The 21823-nt window shown below is 52.9% G+C and overlaps 1 long non-coding RNA gene across 3 annotated transcripts; it reads right to left on the bottom strand.

The window, feature by feature from the left end:
* Window positions 1-5504: 5504 nt before the first annotated feature.
* LOC134737265 (uncharacterized) lies at window positions 5505-11485 on the bottom strand. 3 transcript variants are annotated; one of them, XR_010121976.1, is made up of 3 exons: window positions 9926-11485; window positions 8164-9786; window positions 5505-7722 (listed from the first exon to the last, which is right to left on the bottom strand). It is a non-coding gene; the product is annotated as an uncharacterized lncRNA (long non-coding RNA). The 3 variants fall into 3 exon arrangements; XR_010121977.1 differs by having other exon boundaries at window positions 8164-10304; window positions 10442-11485; XR_010121975.1 differs by having other exon boundaries at window positions 8164-11485.
* Window positions 11486-21823: the final 10338 nt, after the last annotated feature.

Here is a 21823-nt window from a genome sequence, read left to right as displayed (position 1 = left end):
CAGAAAATCTCACCCAGTCTAGCTGTTGGATAGTTTTTCAAGGACACTTCCACAGGCAGAAGCCCTAGATAGAGCTGATCAGATCGACACAGGATTAACCTGAATGAGCCCTCTGAGGTCATTAAACAACGCCTTACTGCTTGCTGGATTCATCCCGCCAGTGGCCGAGTCTGCAACATTGAATTCAACCCTCCCAAAACTGTGGGCATTGATGATCTGACTGGGGACCCTCTCGTTTGGTGTGAGGATGATAAACCAGAGACTGTTATCAAGAGACTAAAGGCAGCCAGGCGCAGTGGCTCACGCCTGTAACCCCAGCACTTTGGGGGGCCAGGGCGAGTGGATCACAAGGCCAGGAGTTCGAAACCAGCCTGGTCAATATGGTGAAACCCTGTCTCTACTAAAAATACAAAATTTAACCGGGCGTGGTGGCAGGTGCCTGTAGTCCCAGCTACTCAGGAGGCTGAGGCAGGAGAATCGCTTGAACCTGGGAGGCAGAGATTGCAGCAAGCCGAGATGGCGCCACTGCACTCCAGCCTGGGTGACAGAGCAAGACTCTGTCTCAAAAAAATAAATAAATAAATAAATAAATAAATAAATAAATAAATAAATAAATAGACTAAAGGCTTATGAAGCCAAACAAAGCCAGTCCTGGAATATTACCAGAAAAAAAGGGGGTGTTGGAAACATTCTCCAGAACAGAAACCAACAAGATTTGGCCCTATATATATATATATACTTTCCTTCAAACTACAGTTCCACAAACAAGCCAGAAAGCTTCAGTTACTCCATGAGGAGACATTTGTGTAACTATTAATAGTAAGATGGGCAAACCTCCTAGTCCCTGCATTTAGAAGCGCTTTTCCTAAGACTTCCAGTACGTATGAATTCTTTGAAAACTATATGACTTTTATTTCTACTGATTTTATTCTATACTAAGGATGTACCAAATGAGTCAGATACTAAGATTCATCCTTTGAAATCATCTAGTGTGTTTTATGCAGTTATCCTCAAAAACATCAGCGATGCCTGAACTTTTAAAACATCTGTTAGCGCAAAATTAAACGAGCATTTGGTAGTAATCTTACTTTTTGTTCAGTTAGTAAGTGGTTGATAAAGTTTCCATATTTTTCTGGAAAAGTTAAAAAAAGTTACATGTCATTTGGGGAAAATATGTAATCAGAAATTTTTGCATAGATTGATTCCAAAAAAAGGCATTTCTAGCCTTTTTGTGGAACATGGTGAGACATTATATAAATTCCAGAAGGAAAGCAACTGGATTTACAGATTTATTGTAAGACACAAATTCACTGCTGCCTTTACAGTAAGAAATGTATGTGCTAACCATATATGCTGTATTTATTTTGTTGTTAGGCATACTTTCAGTTTGCTCAGAATTTTCAATTTGCTATAAAAATGTATCAATCAGCATATAGAAAAATATTACTTTAAGATGACTTGTTTCCTTTGAAAATACATATATACTCGGGGTTATGATTTATGTCAGAAATTGACATCATCAGTCCTTGGACAAGCACCAAAGTTGAATGAATTTTCAACAAAATGGAATTAAAGTCTATATGTTTTCCGACGTGACTCAGGTTGAGAAATGTGTTTTAGGATCTACTTGCTGGTTTCTCTTTTCGATCCAAATGTATGATCTACCCTGATAAATAACAAGTTATACTGCCACCCCCGCCAGCAGAAACAGAAAAGAATGAAGAGAAAGCCCGTGGCACTGTGTAAATAAAGTAAGCACACTGTGTCGTGAGTAAACAGATGAGGCATGCCTGGGAAACGCTCCCTTGGCATAAATAGCAATCAATCATAATTAGTAAACAGGTGTGCCAATCAAAAGAATTTACGTGACAGGTTAACAAGGACCAGGAAAGTGCGTGAGTTTCCTGAAGGAGTTCTTTGTTCCTGATCAGAGAACTCGATACCTGTTAGCATTCACTGCCACCTTCTTGTAAGGAGAAAGAACTCTATTGGCGTCATCTGAGCAGCCATTTAAAAACTGGAATCTACAGTGATTCCTGAGTGGGCAGCAAGGATGGCTGCTGATGTGCTGTGTGGTCTGGGAGAAGTGGGGCAGTAGGACAGGGGGAGGAAAAACCTGATGGCATCTTCCACGGCGTATTTACTCTTCCTTTACACGGTGCCAAGTCAAACAAAACAAGCGCTCGTACAAGCTGTTATTAATTGCCTTTAAAAATCTGTTCCGCTTTTTCCAGGTACTTAAAATACCAGTGCCAGTAAGTGGTTCTTATGTATTTTTTGGGGAAAATTTTATTTTTCTTTTCTTCTGATATTTTAAAAATTCATTGATCAATCAAGGTTTTTTAAAAGAATGACAGTAAACAGTTCATTCTTTACAAAACTTTCTATAATGCCTTATTTGAATGTTAATCGTATGTGCTTTCTAAAAATGTTGTGAACTACCAAACTTATGGATTATCGCTAGGTTATCAGGCATACATTAGTCTTTATCAGAATAAAATGAAACGTCATTACTGTGGCTATTACTTTGTCCTTGGTCCTTCCCAGGGCCTGCTCCGCCCCACCTTCCTTCCTGCTGCCTGATGTCTCAATGGTTTCTGAATGACTGTGTTCTAATAAATGATCTTAAAACAGAAAAGCAACAACAACAACAAAAAATAAAGTTGGACTAAAAGTTAAGGCTAAAAGTGTGGTAAAAATCAGCACTATTAAAGGGGGTGGGGCAGACAACAGCCATTGCTTCCAAGTTCCCATGGAAGTTCCTAAAGATTCAGTTTTGTCTGTCTGGGTAACAATGTTTTTAATATGTTCTAGGACCAAACACAGCATTCCCTTTTAGATATAGACACATTCCTCCTTGTGCAGCACGAGAAGATTTAAGGCCCCTCGGTTTTGCAGGACTACAGCAGCCAGGGAGCCCAGGGGCTGCTGAAGACTCGTGAGGCCTCTGCCGTTTGCTGGAGGGCCATTCAGTCTCCCAAGACAGTTTATGCTGAATTCCCAAGGCTCGGTCTCCCGTAGCTGTCCCTGCTGATCCCAATAGAGAGGCTAATGCTAAACCCAAGGGAAGAAGGGGTCCTGCTCGGAGGCGGCTGGCGCGATGTTGGTACATGGGAAAAGGGAGGGACGTAGTAGCCCATGTGGAGTTAGATGGGGGGAGCTGTAAGCGAGGGAGCGCTGTCCCTTCCAGAGTGGAGGGAGTCGTAGATACACTGGAGATCTACAACCCCCCAAAACTCCGTGTGGTGGTGAAATTTGTGCTACAGAAGTATTTTTCATTATAGTGGTGAAAGCGGCGGAGGTTCTATAAAAGGCAGTTTTCTATTTTCTGGCCTGTAAGTGAAAGGTTTTGTGCAGCTATGTTGGCAGTGGTCACTGGGCCCATCAGGGGACGGTAGAGTTGGATGGTAGTGTTGACAAGTTCTTTAAATCGGGTTCCCCTCTTACGGTCCCACCACAGGTGTAGTTCTCTCTCTCTCTTTTTTTTTTTTTTTTTGAGACGGAGTCTCGCTCTGTCGCCCAGGCTGGAGTGCAACGGCACCATCTCGGCTCACTGCAAGCTCCGCCTCCTGGGTTCGCCATTCTCCTGCCTCAGCCTCCCAAGTAGCTGGGATTACAGGTGCCCGCCACCATGCCCAGCTAATTTTTTGTATTTTTAGTAGAGGCAGGGTTTCACCGTGTTAACCAGGATGGTCTTGATCTCCCGACCTCATGATCTGCCCACCTCGACCTCCCAAATTGCTGGGATTACAGGCGTGAGCCACCGCGCCCGGCCAGGTGTCGTTATCTTTAATAGGAAATGTTGATGGTCCCCAGAGGATATATTGAGCTAGAGTGATTAAAGGCTTCCCATGAGAGGGCAGCCCAGCAGAAACCAGACGTCCTAGTTGGGCTGACAGGAAGTAGAGACCATGCCGGTCAGGGAACAGGATAGAGCAGGAGATTGATCGCATAGGCGAGTTGTCCACTTCTCAGTACAATTCCTGCAGACATACGGACTAGATAGCTGACCCAGTGACAAAGGTTCGGCTACACTGACTCTCTTGGAGCTTTCCTGCAAAAGTGGTGGAACTGGCATGGTTGCTGTAAAGGCAGAAGGGGAAATACTCCGGATAAAAGATACACTAAGAGAGCATTTCTCCTATTGGAACATTTGAATTACCGTTGATCGTTAAGAGGGGGATCTTAAAGAATCCATGACTCCACCCAGTAAAATCCCTTTGTATTGACTGTTGGGGCTGCTATCCCTGTGGGCCAGCGAGTTTGTTCCTGGAGGTGTGCTGGGAGGGCAGAGTCTTCCACCGGCACAGGTCTGGCATATTCCCAGCGTTTGGTAGTCATAGAAAGCCAGCCAGGTTGAGTTATGATTAATAGACTAACAGTATGGTTCATCGCTTCCCTAGCACACAGACCAGCATCTCTAAAAGCGCTCAGAGCATGGCAGGCGAGCACCAAGGAAAGGAAGATGTTACTTGTCTTCCAGATCAGCCCCATCTGGGGTTGTTTTCTTGAATAGAAACTTCAGAGCCTCTGTGAGCTCTCGGGTGTAAGGAGCGGCTTCCTCTGGTTTCTGTAAAGGTTAATTGCAAAGTTTAATTCTGGTCATGTGGGCCCAGCTGGCGACTCCCTGCAGCTTTACAGCCATTGGGGGTGGTTCGTAGCCCTTGGTAAGGTCCCTTCCATTTAGGAAGAAGTTGATCTGCTGGGGAGCCTTCCTTCTAGGTTTTTAATAGGACCCAGTCTCCAGGCAGCATTTTGCGGTTGTGTTTCACTTGCCCAGGTGAGGGCAGCACTGTGTTGCCATATTCCTGGATGGCTAGCCGTACCTGGCGTAGGTTTTGAATATATTTTATAATACACGGAGTTTCAGGTTTGATTAACAGGTCTAAGGTGAGGGAGGGTCTCCCATAAGTCATTTCAAAAAGGCTAAGTTTCCTCTTCCCTTCGGGGACCGTTTGTATTCTCATGAACGCTATAGACGACAGAGTATACCAAGACCCAGAAGTTTCCTGGCATAATTTTGCCAGGGTTTGCTTTAAAGTGTGACTGGTCCTTTCAACGTTGCTGGAGGATTGCAGCCTCCATGAGGAGTGGAGATGATACTTAATTCCCAAAGCTCGAGCTCCCTGCTGGGTTCTGGCTGCAAGGAGCGGAAGAGGCCAAAACGCGCCTCGGCCACTTCTGAAGCTTTCTCTGTTCTTGGGGGAGAGCTTCCACCCAACCGGCAAAGGTGTCTACAAAACGCAAAAGGTATTTAAAGACTCAAAAGGAGGGCGTGTGGGTGCGTCAACCTGCCAGTCCTCAACAGGATGGGTTCCCGGGTTCCTCGCTGCTGGACTGGGGTTAGTAAGTGAGAGGCCTTTGTCTTTGTTTGCCTCCAGGGTTATTTTGGGAGCAAAGTTCACAGGCCCGAGTGACTGTATTGTGGTTACCAGGCCCTTGCCCATAAAGAGATGGTCCACCCAGGTGGTCATGGTGTCCCACCCCATATGGAGATACTCACGTAAATTTATTTTTTTATTTATTTTTTGAGACAGAGTCTCACTCTGTCACCCAGGCTGGAGTGCAGTGGCACGATCTCGGCTCACTGCAACCTCTGCCTCCCGGGTTCAGGTGATTCTCCTGCCTCAGCCTCCCGAGTAGCTGGAGTTACAGGTGGGTGCCACCGTGCCCGGCTAATTTTTGTATTTTTAGTAGAGACGGGGTTTCTCCATGTAGGCCAGGCTGGTCTTGAACTCCTGACCTCAAGTGATCCACGTGCTTCGGCCTCCCAAAGTGCTGGGATTACAGGTGTGAGCCACTGCACCCAGCTGGGAATCATGTAAACTTTTAACCATTTTCTACTGGTTGGGCTGAGGAAGCAAGAGCTTTTGACCTGTGAGCCACTAACCCTCAGGTGTTAAGAGTCCCCTGACTTTCTTTAGCTTATGCTTGTTTTGATGTTTTAATTATTATTTTTTTTGAGTCAGAGTCTCGCTCTGTCACCCAGGCTGGAGTGCAGTGGTGTGATCTTGGGTCGCTGCAACCTCTGCCTCCCCAGTTCAAGTGACTCTCCTGCCTCAGCCTCCCAAGTAGCTGGGATTACAGGCATGTGCCATCACGCCTGGCTAATTTTTGTATTTTTAGTAGAGACGGGGTTTCACCATGTTGGCCAGGCTGGTCTCGAACTCCTGACCTCAGGTGATCCGCTCACCTTGGCCTCCTAAAGTGCTGGGATTACAGGCGTGAGCCACCACGCTCAGCTGCTAGTTCTTTTGTAGTTAAGATGGATTTACATCAAGAGAATGGGCACAGGGGAACAAGGCCAGCTGAGCCACTGCTCCTGGAGTTCCCTCTTAGCTTTCCTGTCCGCCCTTGCATTTCCCAATGTCACTGAGGAGTTTCCTCTTTGATGTCCCAGGCAGTGAAGGACTGCCGCTTGCTCAGGCTCCTGCACAGTCTCTAAAAGCTGCAGTATTTCTTTTGCAGATGTAACGGGGGATTTCCTTGCATTTAGAAGACCCGTTCTTTCCAAATAGTTCTGTGCGCACGAGGGACAAGGAAGGCGCCCTTGGAGTCGGCGCACCTGTGAAGCGCCTTTCCCTGACCCTGAGCCGGGCCCCGGTCAGGGGACTCGATCTGCTTTTTGCGCCGAGGTATTAGGTGGCAGTGTGGGCATCTGCTGTTTGGTGTAGACTAACCACAGCATGTCCTGCCCCTCTTTTTTTATTTTCCATGCAACTACTTCCATCAGTGAGCCATTCAGCACCAGGATTCTAGAGGGTGCACCCCTGAGGTCTATTCTACTGCAAAAGGCCTGGCCCATGTTTCAACCCTGGAACGAGTTAGGTTCTCCCAGGAACAGGCTGGCATGAGAGAAGCTGGATCAAGGGTACCACAGGTTTTTATAGTAACCTTGAGGGAGTCCAGGAGGGCGCCTGATCATGGCGAGTCTTCCTCCCAAGAGCCAACATGGCCCTTTATTTCTAAAACTCCCTGCACCTGGTGGGGAGTGAGGACCTCGAAGGTGTGTCTGAGAGTCAGGTTTTGGGGCCGGGCAAGGTGGCTCACTCCTGTAATCCCAGCACTTTAGGAGGCTGAGATGGGTGGGTCACTTGAGGTCAGGAGTTTGTGACCAGCTTGGCCAACATGGTGAAACCCCGCGTCTACTAAAAATACAAAAATTAGCCAGACGTGGTGGTGCACGCCTGTAATTCCAGCTACTCGGGAGGCTGAGGCAGGAGAATCGCTTGAACCTGGGAGGCGAAGGTTGCAGTGAGCCAAGATCATACCACTGTACTCCAGCCTGGCGACACAGGAAGAGTCCGTCTCAAAAAAAAAAAAAAAGTCAGGTTTTGGGCTTCTTCTACTAGAATGGTGATGGCTGCGACTGCCCTAAGGCAGCCAGGCCACCTGCGGGGTGCAGAGTCCAGCTGCTTTGGAAAGGAGCCAACCAGACGAGACGTTTCTCCCACAACCAGACAGGGTGTTTCTCCCAGTTTCGGGAGGACTCCTAGGGTTACTCTCCATTTCTCTGCTACAGAAGGTGAGTTTTTGTGTTTTTGCTTCCATTGGATTAGATCATTTATTGATGTGAGTCCATAAATCAGATCATTTATGGGACATGTGCCATAATGGTCCCCTCTCCATTTGGGATCTCCCATAAGGGGAGCGGTTTCTCTGGCCCTGGATGGTGTGAAGTCCCAGTGCGAGCTGCTCCAGCCAGGTGAGTCCCTATTGTACCTGGAAAGGAGGAGGAGCATAAGGAGGGAGTGAAACGGGATTAGATTCCACAGGAGACTCTGATAGTGTGGCGGATGCTGGGGAGTCGGAAGGAGGTGTGGAGCCCTGAGAACCCCTATCTGGACTTGGAGTTGGGCCATGGGGCCTGGAGTCCCTTCCCTTTAATAAAAGAGGGTCTTCGCATGGGTCTGGGGGGCTTTCTGGCTTAGTGGATTTTAGCCTGCAGGTGCTGCATAAAGCCAGGTTCTATTGTAAGGCCATAAATGCCCACTCATGGGTACTTCTGACCATTGTCCCTGATTCCAACGGAAAGACGGAAAGACGGAGCTGCAGGATGGCGATGAAGCTCACAATTCCGCTCTCTGACCACTTTTCATTGTCAGCTAACTTGTACCCAGGCCAAACAGTGGAACAAAAGATGTCTTTTCCTTTTTAGCTCACCTAGCCGAAAGGTGTTCCAGTTTTTACAGATACATCCCAGGGGTGTTCAGCGAGAGTAGAGGAGGTGGTTCCCATGGTGCCGAGAGAATCCTGCAATGACAAAAACAGATACCAAAGTCCAGGAGGTCACAGGTGTCCCCGAGCCAAGCTGGACCATGACAGGGTCTGGGACAGCCCCTTGAACCCCATGAAACCAGGGTCCTAGGAGGTCACGGGCATTTGGCATGCACCGTCCTGGGTCTCATGGGCGCTGGAAGTCTCCAGGCCTGACTGAGGTGGCCCCCCCGCTGGCTGGGGGGCCCAACGTCTCGCCAGCAAGCCTTTCCCTGCCTCACTGGTTGGCCATTGGTGACGCCCGATTACAATGCCTGGAATGCCCGATGCAGTCCCCACAGCCTGGCATCTACATGACTGAGCATCTTTTGTTCAGCAAAGAACGCCAGTTGAAGGACCATCTGAAGGAGTTGGAAAATGCATAAGGTCTGAAGGGACAGGGCATTTTTAATGTGTCCCTCAAAACAGATTTTGGCCAGGCACGGTGGCTCACACCTGTAATCCCAACACTTTGGGAGGCCAAGGTGGATGGATCACTTGAGGTCAGCAGTTCGAGACCAGCCTGGCCAACATGGTGAAACCCCCATCTCTACTAAAAGTACAAAAAATTAGCCAGCTGTGGTGGCAGACCCCTGTAGTCCCGGCAACCCGGGAGGCTGAGGCAGGAGAATCACTTGAACCAGGAGGCGGAGGTTGCGGTGAGCAGAGGTGGTGTCATTGCACTCCAGCCTGGGCAAAAGAGACTCCGTCTCAAAAAAAAAAGAAAAGAAAAAACAAGAAAATTTTGTAAAACAGGAAACCCGATCAGACAATAAATCACAATGGCCACAAGGTGGCGGCCGAGTGTTACCAGAGGGACAGCAAACGAGCTGCGTCTGAAACGAGGCCAGAAAGGTGTGAAACGAAGCAGCAAAACAGCCCGAATACTGAATGTTGAGAGCAACCGACGTGGCTGGATAATGATGAGTGGTGCAGAGGCAGCAGCCAGAGGAGAGCAGCACAGATATTCACAGAAACGGTCCAGGCAACTTAGAAACCTTCCCCGGAGCTTGACTGAAACAGCCCTGGGAAAACCAGCGGCAGCCAACCAGGGAGCCTGGCACTGCCATGGTACCCGCTGCGGGGAAGGGAAACTGGAGTGAATGACGCAGACAAACCTCCATCCGAGTCACAGCACCAGAAACGTTGGCGGCTGCTGTGAGGCCTCCATTCTTGTCTTCTTAGTTTAAAAGAATTTAAATAAGAGACACACAGCCAAGCAGATGCAGCACAGAGCAATGTATTGCAAAGGAGAAAGAATATTTTGAAAGTTCGATGCAGAAGAGATAGGACGCCCTGAGAGAGAGGATTCATGGCCGGCTGCTCGTAAGGGCGAGACAGCAGAGACTGGCACCAGGGAGGCTCCTCCGTGGGAGTCTTCCATGATTCCTCACAGCGGGTGGGCAGAGGCGTTGCTAGGAAGCATGTTCTGGGGGGGTCCTCTGGGTGCACACGCGCAGTAGCTGCACTTGCTTGCTTGTATGTCGTATATGTCATTAGCATCTGAAATCTCCACCAGGTGTGTGTTTTCTGTTATAATGAGCAAAAGGTCAGTCTGAGGACAGGGAAAATCAAATATGCCTGCTCTCTAGCTGGGGAGGGGAGATTTCTCTCCTGGAGCTAGCTTTGCTTGGATGAGCTGGACCACAGCGCAAATGTAAAAGCTTACTGTGTTGACTGTACGGGCCACGGTGGCTGCATCCCAAGGATATGGTCACTTCCTTGACTACCTATCCTGGCTCATGAGCGGAAGTCAAGCCCTTGGGCAGGCGCCGTGCCTCTCACGCTTGTAATCCCAGCACTTTGGGAGGCCGAGCCAGGCAGATCACCTGAGCTCAGGAGTTTGAGACTGGCCAACATGGTGAAATCCCGTCTCTACTAAAAATACAAAAAAAAAAAAAAAAAGCCGGGCGCGGTGGCAGGCGCCTGTAATCCCAGCTACTCTGGAGGCTGAGGCAGGAGAATCGCTTGAACCCTGGAGGCAGAGGTTGCAGTGAGCTGAGATGGCGCCATTGCACTCCAGCCGGGGTCACAGAGCAAGACTCCATCTCAAAAAAAAAAAAAAAAAAAAAAAAATCAAGCCCCTACCATAATGCTAACCTTGTGGCCTTTCATTAGTTTTATAAAGGCGGCTTTGGTCTCAAGGAGTGGAGTAGTTTTGGGAAGAGACTATTATCATCCTTACTTTACTTTTTATTTGTATTCATTTATTTTTGTTTCGAGATGGAGTTTCACTCTTGTCACCCAGGCTGGAGTACAATGGCACAATAATGGCTCACTGCAACCTTTGCATCTCAGGTTCAAGTGATGCTCCTGCCTCAGCCTCCTGAGTAGCTGGGATTACAGGTGCCCGCCACCACGCCAGCTAATTTTTATTTTTATTTTTTAGTAGAGACAGGGTTTCGTCATATTGGCCAGGCTGGTCTCGAACTCCTGACCTCAGGTGATTCACCTGCCTCGGTCTCCTAAAGGTATTAGAGGTGTGAGCCACCATGCCTGGCCCATCCTTACTCTAAACTATGAACTAAATTCCTCCCATAGTTAGCTTGGCCTATGCCACCTGAGCAAAGGCAGGTTAGCTTGTGAGATTAGAAGCAAGATGGAGTCAGTTATGTTAGATTCCTCTCATTTTCTTTTTTTTTTTTTTTTTTTTTTTTTTTTTGAGCTGGAGTCTCACTCTGTCACCCAAGCTGGAGTGTAGTGGCGCAATGTCATCTCACTGGAAGCTCCACCTCCTGGGTTCACGCCATTCTCCTGCCTTAGCCTCCCAAGTAGCTGGGACTGCAGGCACCCGCCACCACGCCCGGCTAATTTTTTTTATAGTTTTAGTAAAGACGGGGTTTCACTATGTTAGCCAGGATGGTCTCAATCTCCTGACCTTGTGATCCGCCCACATCGGCCTCCCAAAGTGCTGGGATTACAGGCATGAGCCACCACGCCTGGCCTCCTCTCAATGTTATAATCTTGCAAAAGTGGTTTCACTCCTGGCCTCAAGCTATCTTCCTGCCTTGGCCTCCCCAAGTGATGAGATTACAGATGTGAGCCACCAGCCCCATCTACTGCCAATTCCAGTATAAAGGGTAAATCGGGCTGGGCGTGGTGGCCCACACATGTAATCCTAGCACTTTGGGAGGCCAAGGTGAGCGGATCACTTGAGGTCAGGAGTTCGAGACCAGCCTGGCCAACATGGTGAAACCCCATCTCTACTAATATACAAAAATTAGCTGGGCACGGTGATGGGCACCTGTAGTCCCAGCTACTAGGGAGGCTGAGGCAGGAGAATTGCTTGAACCCGGGAAGCAGAGGTTGCAGTGAGCCAAGACTGTGCCACTGTACTCCAGCTTGGGTGACAGAGTGAGACTCCAGCTCAAAAGAAGAAAAAAAAAAGGTAAATTGGCCCTGGAGTCACCTATTGCTCCAGTAGCAAGTTCCTGTGAAATGGAAATTCAGGCACCCATCCTTGTTCTGGGCCAATCAGGAAGAGCCTGAGGGGAGGAGCTGCTGAGGGCAGGGCCTCTCCCTGCCCCACCTTCCTTTCTCCGGCAAGCCTGCAGGGCAAGTGGCTGAAAATCAGCCAGAGGGAGGAAGGTGAGGAGGGATGGACCAGGCCTGGGAGGGTCCTGGGTGGGGACGCTAAGGAGAGGAGGTGCGGTATAGCCATGGGGCTCTGGGTGAGAATTGAAGGGAAGGATGGGAGGGAGGAATGGGGACTGGGGTTGGGGCGTGAGGCAGACAGTTCTCCTTTGGGTGACTGTGCTGAGGACCGGGTGGGAGATGGGGAACCGGACGTTCTGGCTTTGCTGCTGTGCAGGACGCATTCGAGCCCCAGGAGGGTGAGGTGGCCGAGGGCCGCTCCGACGCGCAGCAGCTTGTCTCCAGGCCATGAAGACCTTGTCCCTGGTCCTGCTGGTGGCCCTGCTGAGCATGGAGAGGTGAGAAGCAGAGGGGCCTTTAGGGGACTTCGTTCCAGCGTGCTCCTGCTGCCCCGTGTGTGCTGGAACTAGTTGCGGGTGGGTGTGCTCGGAAGGCGTGCCTGCTGGGGGTGGCAGGCTTCGGTGTTCCAGTGGCGGAGGTGACTGCTGTGTTTGGTGCCTGCTCTGTGCTCGTTACCGCGCGTGTTGGCTGTGCTCACTTCCGAGGACTCACTGGGTCCTGGGCACAGGTATGCCTTTGGCATTGGGCAGCGGCTGCTGATGCCTCTGGACAAAGAGGTCGTGTTGGAGGGTTGCAGGCCGCCAGTTGCAGGCAGGTGTGTGGGGCTATTGCAAAGGCCACGGGTCCAGGTGGCAGGTGTGGGACAAGGGTGGTGGTGAGAGTGGGTGCCCTTGTGGGCATGGGACGCTCACCAGGGCATTGGTGTATGTCCTGGCATGTGCTGTGGTCACTCACCTTGCCCTGTCTCCCAGCTCAGGGTCTGCACTGCTACGGATGCTTGGCAGTCTCGGAAGGGGCCTCCTGCAGTGTGGTCTTGTGCCCCTTCCTGGATGGGGTCTGTGTCTCCCAGAAAGTGAGCGTCTTTGGCAGTGAGTCCCTGGGGTGCCGGGGCAGAGGGCAGGTTCTGGGGAGGGAGGGGCACTTCTTAGATAGATGCATGATGGACCAAGGTCCCCCTACAAGCCCTCAGCACTTTGGGGGCCGGTCTGTGGCTCCTGAGGTGGGGAGTGGGGGTGGGGTGGGCGTGGGGGGCAGGGCCTGTGCAGGGAAGGGTGGAAGAGCCGCAAGGCTGAGGAGCGTGGGCCACCAACCTGAGCCTAAGGATTGTGGGTCTGCAGGGACAGGGGATGCTCCGGGTTCTAGAGCAGGGGGCGCCCACAGGGCCCTCATCACTGTGGAAACCATCCCAGCCCCTCCCAGTGCCCAGCAGCAGGGCCCACACCAACTTCCCAGTAGCCTCCCATCGCCGGCTGCTGTAGCTACTCTGGGGACTTCAGTGGCCTCTGCCCCTTGTCCCCACTTCATGACGTGGGTCTCACCAGCTCCATGCAGGAGAGGGGCAGGCTGTGAGCATTCAGTGAGTTACTTGCCTGGAAGAACCTGGAGACAGTTAGCTTCAAGCTAAAGGAATGACTCCGGAATGGTGGGATATCAGCCAGGCCATGGGAGGACTGGGGAGGGGCTGCCACCTGCCCAGGCCCTCAGCACCCTCAGCACCCTCGGAGCTGCATCTGTCCCCAGGCCACACCCTTCAGTGAGGTGAGGCAGGAAAAGGCCTGCCCTGGCTGAGCGTGGTGGCTCACAGCTGTAGTCCCAGCACTTTGGGAGGCCAAGGTGGGGGGATCACCTGAGTTCGGGAGTTGGAGACCAGCCTGACCAACGTGGAGAAACCCCGTCTCTACTAAAAATACAAAATTAGCCGGGTGTGGTGGGGCACGCCTGTAATCCCAGCTACTGGGGAGGCTGAGGCAGGAGAATCCCTTGATCCCAGGAGGTGGAGGTTGTGGTGAGCAGAGATCGCCCCATTGCAATCCAGCCTGGACCACAAGAGTAAAACTCCATCTCAACAAGATAAAAAAAAAAAAAAAAAAGCCAGCCTGGAGCCTGCAGCTGTTTCCCAAAAGCAGCACCCAGCTCCCCTCCACAGCCCACCCAGCTCCCCTCCACAGCCCACCCAGCTCCCCTCCACAGCCCACCCAGCTCCCGCTTCGGGGGGCCCAAGGCCGGGGCAGGGTGAGGGCTGCCTGAGGAAAGAACTCAAACCCTGCTGCCCTTTCTGCCGCAACCCTGGTTCCCTGGGTGGCCTCAGCGTCCCCTAAGTGAAAGGGCTCCGATGGCCTTGGTCCTGATGGCTTGGATGTTCAGGCTCCCAGCCAGCAGATGTTGGGGTGTGGAGCTTCCCCGCGGAAAGCCCCTGAGGCCCCAGGGCAGGGCCCTGCTCATCCCCCACCCTGCTCTCTCGCAGGTAAAGTGAGAGGGGAGAACAAGCTCTGCCTCCCCTCCTGCCAGAAGGACATCGGATTCCCCCGCTGAAACTTACAAGTGCCGTCGTGGCCTCCCAGATCTCCTGTTGCAAGGGAGACCTCTGCAATGCGGCGGTCCCGGCAGCCCCTGGGCCCTGTGCGTGCAGCTCCTGCTCAGCCTGGGGTCAGTCTTCCTCTGGGCTCTGCTGTGAGGGCCTTTCCCGCCCCCTCCCCTGCAGCCCTACTCTCTGTCCCTGTGCGTCACCAGCTGCTTGGTTTTGAACAGCTGCTTCACTGAATTGCAGGAATTCTGGTGTGGCTTTTCAGCCATGAGATCAGGGGAAGGATGTGGCCAGGGCAGAGGTGGGGGCTTCCCTGTCAGGGGACACATCCCTGCTGAAACTCATTGTCCTCTGGGCCCAGGCCCTCCAGCCCATGCTCCCTGCAACACCACTTTTTTCAGAGCTGGGCCTCAGAGACCGGGCCCCACTGCCGGCTGCTTGGGACCCAGGGTCATAGAGGACCCGTGGCCCAGGGTGGGAGTCCCCGGCTCCATCCAGCTTGCCACTAACTTGCCGAGGAGCCAAGGCCAACCCCTCAGCTCTCTGGGCCACCTGAATCCAAGCAAGGAGAGAATGTGGGTCCCGGGGGCCCTGCCGGCCTCCCGCACAGGGTGAGGGCACCCCTCTCAAGGTCAATAAACAGCCCTTTGCTGGCCCACTCAGTGTCAGCACTCAGCTTCTTCCTTGCCGTTCCTGAGGCCACCCAGCTGCCACTCTGACCTCAGGCCTCTGCAACATCCTGCTGAGACCATGGCCTCGGGGAGGTGCTCCTGGGGCATGCGTGCCCCCCCAGGGACCAGAGCCCACACAGTGCCAGGCTCGTGGCTCTTCTGGCAGAGCTCTTGCCATGTGGCTCCAGGGACATCTGAGCAGGGTTGTCAGAGAGCCTCTGGATGGTCACCAAGAGGCAGAACTCCTGCAGCCACCAGCCATCCTGTGGTGTGAGCCAGGCCTGTCATTTCTGTGCCCTGGCTGGGGCTCCCATGATGCCCCATGTCAGGGGTTAGACTGGTCTCCCCTGGTGGTGGGAGAGAGGGGCTCCTTCAGGACTGCACTCTGGACAGAGTACCCTCCCCTGTGCTGGGGAGGTGGGCCAGGTGCAGCTGGAGGCAGGGAGGGTCAACCCAGGAGAGACCCACCTCATTGGTGGGGGCACCCTGCTCTGCTGGCCTCAGAAAGCCCTGGGTGGATGGCTGTCCCAGCCTGGAGTCAGGGCTGGGCTCAGAACGCCCTGCGTGGACAGCTGTCTCAGCCTGGAGTCAGGGCTGGTCTCAGAACGCCCTGTGTGGACAGCCATCTCAGCCTGGAGTCAGGGCTGGGCTCAGAACGGTCTGGGTGGATGGCCATCTCAGCCTGGAGTCAGGGCTGGGCTCAGAATGCCCTGGGTGGACAGCCATCTCAGCCTGGAGTCAGGGCTGGGCTCAGAATGCCCTGGGTGGATGGCTATCTCAGCCTGGAGTCAGGGCTGGGCTCAGAACGGTCTGGGTGGACGGCCGTCTCAGCCTGGAGTCAGGACTGGGCTCAGAACTCCCTGGGTGAATGAATGCCTGTCTCAGCCTGGAGTCAGGGCTAGGCTCAGAACACCCTGGGTGGATGGCTGTTGCAGGAAGTCAGGGACCCCAAACGGAGGGACCGGCTGAAGCCATGGAAGAAGAACATAAATTGTGAAGATTTCATGGACATTTATTAGTTCCCCAAATTAATACTTTTATAATTTCTTACGCCTGTCTTTACTGCAATCTCTGAACATAAATTGTGAAGATTTCATGGACACTTATCACTTCCCCAGTCAATACCCTTGTGATTTCCTATGCCTGTCTTTACTTTAATATCTTAATCCTGTCATCTGGTAAGCTGAGGAGGATGTATGTCCCCTCAGGACCCTGTGATGATTGTGTTAACTGCACAAATTGTTTGTAGAGCATGTGTGTTTGAACAATATGAAATCTGGGCACCTTGAAAAAAGAACAGGATAACAGCGATGTTCAGGGAACAAGGGAGATAACCTTAAACTCTGGCTGCCTGTGAGCCGGGCAGAACAGAGCCATATTTCTCTTCTTTCAAAAGCAAATGGGAGAAATATCGCTGAATTCTTTTTCTCAGCAAGGAACATCCCTGAAAAAGAGAATGTGTCCCTAAGGGGAGGCCTCTGAAATGGCCCCTTTGGGAACGTCTATCTTTTATGGTTGTAGACAAGGGATGAAATAAACCCCGATCTCCCGTAGCATTCCCAGACTTATTAGGATGAGGAAATTCCCGCCTAATAAATTTTGGTCAGACCGGTTGTCTGCTCTCAAACCCTGTCTCCTGATAAGATGTTATCAATGACAATGGTGCCCGAAACTTCATTAGCAATTTTAATTTTGCCCCGTCCTATGATCCCGTGATCTCGACCTGTCTCCATTTGCCTTGTGATATCTTATTACCTTGTGAAGCACGTGATCTGTGTGACCCACACCCTATTCATACACTCCCTCCCCTTTTAAAATCACTAATAAAAACTTGCTGGTTTTACGGCTCAGGGGGCATCATGGAACCTGCCGACATGTGATTTCTCCCCCGGACACCCAGCTCTAAAATTTCTCTCTTTTGTACTCTGTCCCTTTATTTCTCAGATTGGTCGACACTTAGGGAAAATAGAAAAGAACCTACATGAAATATTGGGGGTGAATTTTCCCCAGTAGATGAGCATCTCAGCCTGGGGTCAGGGCTGGGCTCAGAACGGTCTGGGTGGATGGTCATCTCAGCCTGGAGTCAGGGCTAGATTCAGAACAGCCTGGGTGGACGGCCGTCTCAGCCTGGGATCAGGGCTAGATTCAGAACAGCCTGGGTGGACGGCCGTCTCAGCCTGGGGTCAGGGCTAGATTCAGAACAGCCTGGGTGGACGGCCGTCTCAGCCTGGGATCAGGGCTAGATTCAGAACAGCCTGGGTGGACGGCCATCTCAGCCTGGGATCAGGGCTAGATTCAGAACAGCCTGGGTGGACGGCCGTCTCAGCCTGGGGTCAGGGCTAGATTCAGAACAGCCTGGGTGGACGGCCGTCTCAGCCTGGGATCAGGGCTAGATTCAGAACAGCCTGGGTGGACGGCCGTCTCAGCCTGAAGTCAGGGCTAGATTCAGAACAGCCTGGATGGACGGCCATCTCAGCCTGGAGTCAGGGCTAGATTCAGAACAGCCTGGGTGGACGGCCATCTCAGCCTGGGATCAGGGCTAGATTCAGAACAGCCTGGGTGGACGGCCGTCTCAGCCTGGGATCAGGGCTAGATTCAGAACAGCCTGGGTGGACGGCCGTCTCAGCCTGAAGTCAGGGCTAGATTCAGAACAGCCTGGGTGGACGGCCATCTCAGCCTGGGGTCAGGGCTAGATTCAGAACAGCCTGGATGGACGGCCATCTCAGCCTGGGGTCAGGGCTGGGCTCAGATGACCAGCAGTCTTTGCCCTGCCATGCCAGGAGCCACATCTCGTGACCAGGTCCTGGCTTTCCACACTGGCCAGATGCCTCCATCCAAGACGTCCTGGTCCCTCCAACTGCACAGTGTGACAGCCACCACCCAGCCATGCCCCATACTCCTGGATGTGATTTGCTAATTAGGGTCAATGGGGATAAGATGCCCAATTAAATATGAATTTCAGATAAACAATTTTTAGCATAAGTATGTCCCAAACATTGGTAAAAATGACTATTTGTTGTTTATCTGAGATTCAGATCAAACTGGGCATCTTGGACTTTTTATTTGCTCAACTAGAAACTCATGAGTGCCTAAGGAGGTCAAGGGACATTCCAGACCACCCCAAATCTGTGTCAGACACAGGGGCAGTCACAATGGGGTGCAGTGGTTGTATGTGGGCGGCAAGCCAGCCAGGCGCCGGCAAGAGACCAAGGACACGAGCTGTTCCAGTATAATAAAATATAAAACAAGAATAGTCATACCAGATATAGATCTTAGATATGATTATATATGAATATCATTAATCATTAGTTGGTAGTAATTACTCTTTATCCCAATATTATAATAATCCCTGCTCTATAATCATAACCTAGGAAAAACCAGGCCATACAGAGATAGGAGCTGAGGGGACATAGTGAGGAGTGACCAGAAGACAAGAGTGCGAGCCTTCTGTTATGCCTGGACAGGGCCACCAGAGGGCTCCTTGGTCTAGCGGTGACGCCAGCATCTGGGAAGATGCCTGTTGCCAGGCGGACCATGGTCTAGAGGTAGCAAAAGGTGTCAAGAAACAACACCCGCTACTTAGCAGACCGGGAAAGGGAGTCTCCTTTTCCCCGGGGAGTTTAGAGAAGACTCTGCTCCTCCACCTCTTGTGGAGGGGTGTCAGACCTTCCTGCAGTTATCCGGAGGCCTAACCGTCTCTCTGTGATGCTGTGCTTCAGTGGTCACGCTCTTAGTCCACCTTCATGTTCCATCCTGTACACCTGGCTCTGCCTTCTAGATAGCAGTAGTAAATTAGTGAAAGTACTAACAGTCTCTGATATGTAGAAATAATGGCCTAAGCTGTCTTTCTCTTTGTCTTCTCTCTCTGCCTCGGCTGCCAGGCAGGGAAGGGCCCCCTGTCCAGTGGACACATGACCCACGTGACCTTACCTATCATTGGAGAAGACTCACACTCTTTACCCTGCCCCTTTTGCTTTGTATACAATAAATATCAGTGCAGCCAGACATTCGGGGCCACTACCGGTCTCCGAGCATTGGAGGTAGTGGTCCCCCGGGCCCAGCTGCCTTTTCTTTTATCTCTTTGTCTTGTGTCTTTATTTCTACACTCTCTTGTCTCCACACACAGGGAGAGACCCACCGACCCTGTGGGGCTGGTCCCTACAGTTGTACCTGGTGACTCAGGCCGTTCATCTACCTCCTCGTGTCCCCCCTGCCTCTAGCACCAGAGTGTCATGCCCTACCCTCCAGGGGGTCCAGAAAGCAGTGCTTTTGCCCAGGGCCATGGTCCTCTAGACAGAGGGTTCAGCCCAAGGAGGGCAGCCCTGGTTCCCAAGCCTCCTGCAGCACTGACTCTTTGCTGCAGCTGGCCTGGGGTTTCTGGCCATGGCTCGCCCTTGGCTCACCTCTCCAGAAGGTCTCCGGAAGCTTCTTCCCCACAGGGTCCTCCCTTCTACTGTAATCTTCCCTGGTTCTGGGAAACAAACTTGAGAGGCCCAGGCGCACCCCACCTCTTCTCTTTCGGTCTCCACAACTTCTCCTCTGCCTCGTCCCCAAGGGCATCACTCCGGCCCTTCCCCTCTCCAGTGACCCTCTCCACACCTTCCCGGCTTCCCCCTTCCTCTGAGCATCCCAGATGCCAAAGGACGAGGTGAGGGAGCCTTTGGAGAAATGTTGCCTGATGTCACTGGTCCCCCACGCTCGGGGGACCCACGCAGCTCCCTCCCCACAGGCAGCCCCCTCCCCGCTGGCAGCCCCCTCCCCACAGGCCGCCCCCTCCCCACAGGCCGCCCTCTCCCCACAGGCCGCCCCCTCCCCGCAGGCCGCCCCCTCCCCGCTGGCAGCCCCCTCCCCGCAGGCCGCCCCCTCCCCGCAGGCAGCCCCCTCCCCGCAGGCAGCCCCCTCCCCGCTGGCAGCCCCCTCCCCGCTGGCAGCCCCCTCCCCGCAGGCAGCCCCCTCCCCACAGGCCGCCCCCTCCCCGCAGGCCGCCCCCTCCCCGCTGGCAGCCCCCTCCCCACAGGCAGCCCCCGCCCCACCTCACCTGACAGCTGCAGGGGTCGGGGCTCGGAAGTGCTGGGGGCAGTTCAGGTTGAAGGCTGGGCAGCGTGCACTTCTCCCCCAGCCTCCTGGGGCCCAGGCATCACCGGAAGCGGAGTTTGTTCCCACTTTGTATCAGTAGCAAAGAAAGAGCACCCAATTGGACAGAAGGCAAGCAGGCTGCGTTCCTGGCCCGGAGTGGGGAAGAGTGAGCCCCTGCCCTGTCGGCGAGGCTGAGGCCGGGGTTGTGAGGAGTCCCATGCGGGGAGGAGGCTGCGGGAGCGCCTCAGTGCGCCTCTTGATACCGCGCATGCTTAGCAAGCCCTGGGGACTGTCCTCTCGGGCGGGGACTTCCGCCTTGTAATGACATGTCACTGATTTAAAGGGAACTGGGGGTCACCAGCTCTGGTTTGTGCCCGTCTGGCGCGTTCTTAACTCCCTGGTGTCTGGCAGGAGACCCTAAACCTCTCCTGGTATGCTGAGACATCTGGGGCTCATGAAGCCTCGGAGCCTGTAGATAAAGAGATTAAAGGAGAAAAGAAAAGAAACCCCGCCCTGGGGGAGTTGGGGCCGGGTTAGCCTGGAGGCCACGCCTCTGCAGGTCTCCCATAGGCTGGGCCAGCCTCTGCCCTCCCTGCTTCCAGAACCCCGGAGGCTGATGGCCTGTGGCGGCCACTCTCCACCCACCCCGGAGCCCAGCCTAGCGGGGAGAAGGCCGTCCGCCCCGTTCGAATGTCCCTCTGCTTCCAGGGTCAGCCTGCACGCCACTCTCACAGAGGCCAGACGGGCGGTGGGGGGGGACTCGGTTCATCCTCTGCCTGAGGAGGGGGTCTGGGGTGCGACTGAGCCTTTCACCCTTTGAGAGGAGTCAGGGACAGGGACGTGCAGCATCTCCAGCAGGCTGGTGGCAGAAACTGACGGAGCAGAAGAGAGTTTACAAAATCGGAGCGTTTACCAAGAGCCTCCCTCCCTCCCTCCCTCCGTCTCTCTCTCTCTCTCTCTGTGTCTCTCAAGTAGAAGTGTGGTCTCTATGTTGCCCAGGCTGCTCTTCAACTCCAGGGCTCAAGCGATCCTCCTGCCTCAGCCTCCCAAAGTGCTGAGATTACAGGTGTGAGCTACTGGGCCCAGCCCCAGGCCCTCTTACAGGAGTAGGTTGCCCAGAAACATTCCAGTGCCCTATCCCCCTCCGGGTGCAGGGACAGGACCCCTGCCACCCCCAACCCAGGCCCAAAAGGAGGGGCCGGGAGGAGAGGGGCCACCAAGGCAGGTGAGCTGCTTAAGAGGAGCAAGGGCTGTGGACAGTCCTGCGGACTGCAGGAGGGGCCAGCAGGATCCATACCCAGCTTCTCTCTCCTGCTGGGCTCCTGCTGGGGCTCCCTGTTGGTCACCCCAAAACCTACTGTCTCTCATCGCTGCCGGGGCTGGCCAGGCTCAGCTGCTGGTTCTGCCTTGGGGCACCTCCTAGGTGGAGTCAGGGCAGCTGAAGGCTTCTCCACTCATGCGTCCACTGTCTGGACATCCTGCCCCTGCCCAACCTCCCGGAGTTGCAGTGTGTGAAGGCCACACCACAGCCCCTCCTCTGCTGCCTCCCTCATGTCTGCCCCAGAATGATGCTCTTAACTCCCTCATTAGAGGCCCCCATCCTTCCCGACTGTACCTCTTGACACCCTGAGTACAGTTCAAGAGACCCTGAAGAAACTCACAAAAGTGACAATTGGAGGCTCTGGGAGAGTGAAGTCACTTGCATTTATTTTTATTTACTTATTTTTTTTTTAGAGATGAGGTTTTGCTTTGTTGGCCAAGCTGGTCTCTTGAACTCCTGGCCTCAAATGATCCTCCCATCTTGGTCTCCCAAAGTGTTGAAATTACAGGTGTGAGCCATTCTCTCCGGCTTACTCTGCGT

The sequence above is a fragment of the Symphalangus syndactylus genome, chromosome 7 (assembly GCF_028878055.3).
Source record: "Symphalangus syndactylus isolate Jambi chromosome 7, NHGRI_mSymSyn1-v2.1_pri, whole genome shotgun sequence".
Lineage (NCBI taxonomy): Eukaryota > Metazoa > Chordata > Mammalia > Primates > Hylobatidae > Symphalangus > Symphalangus syndactylus.
The sequence above is the reverse complement of the archived record's forward strand: the minus strand, read 5'-3'. Positions and strand labels throughout refer to the sequence as shown.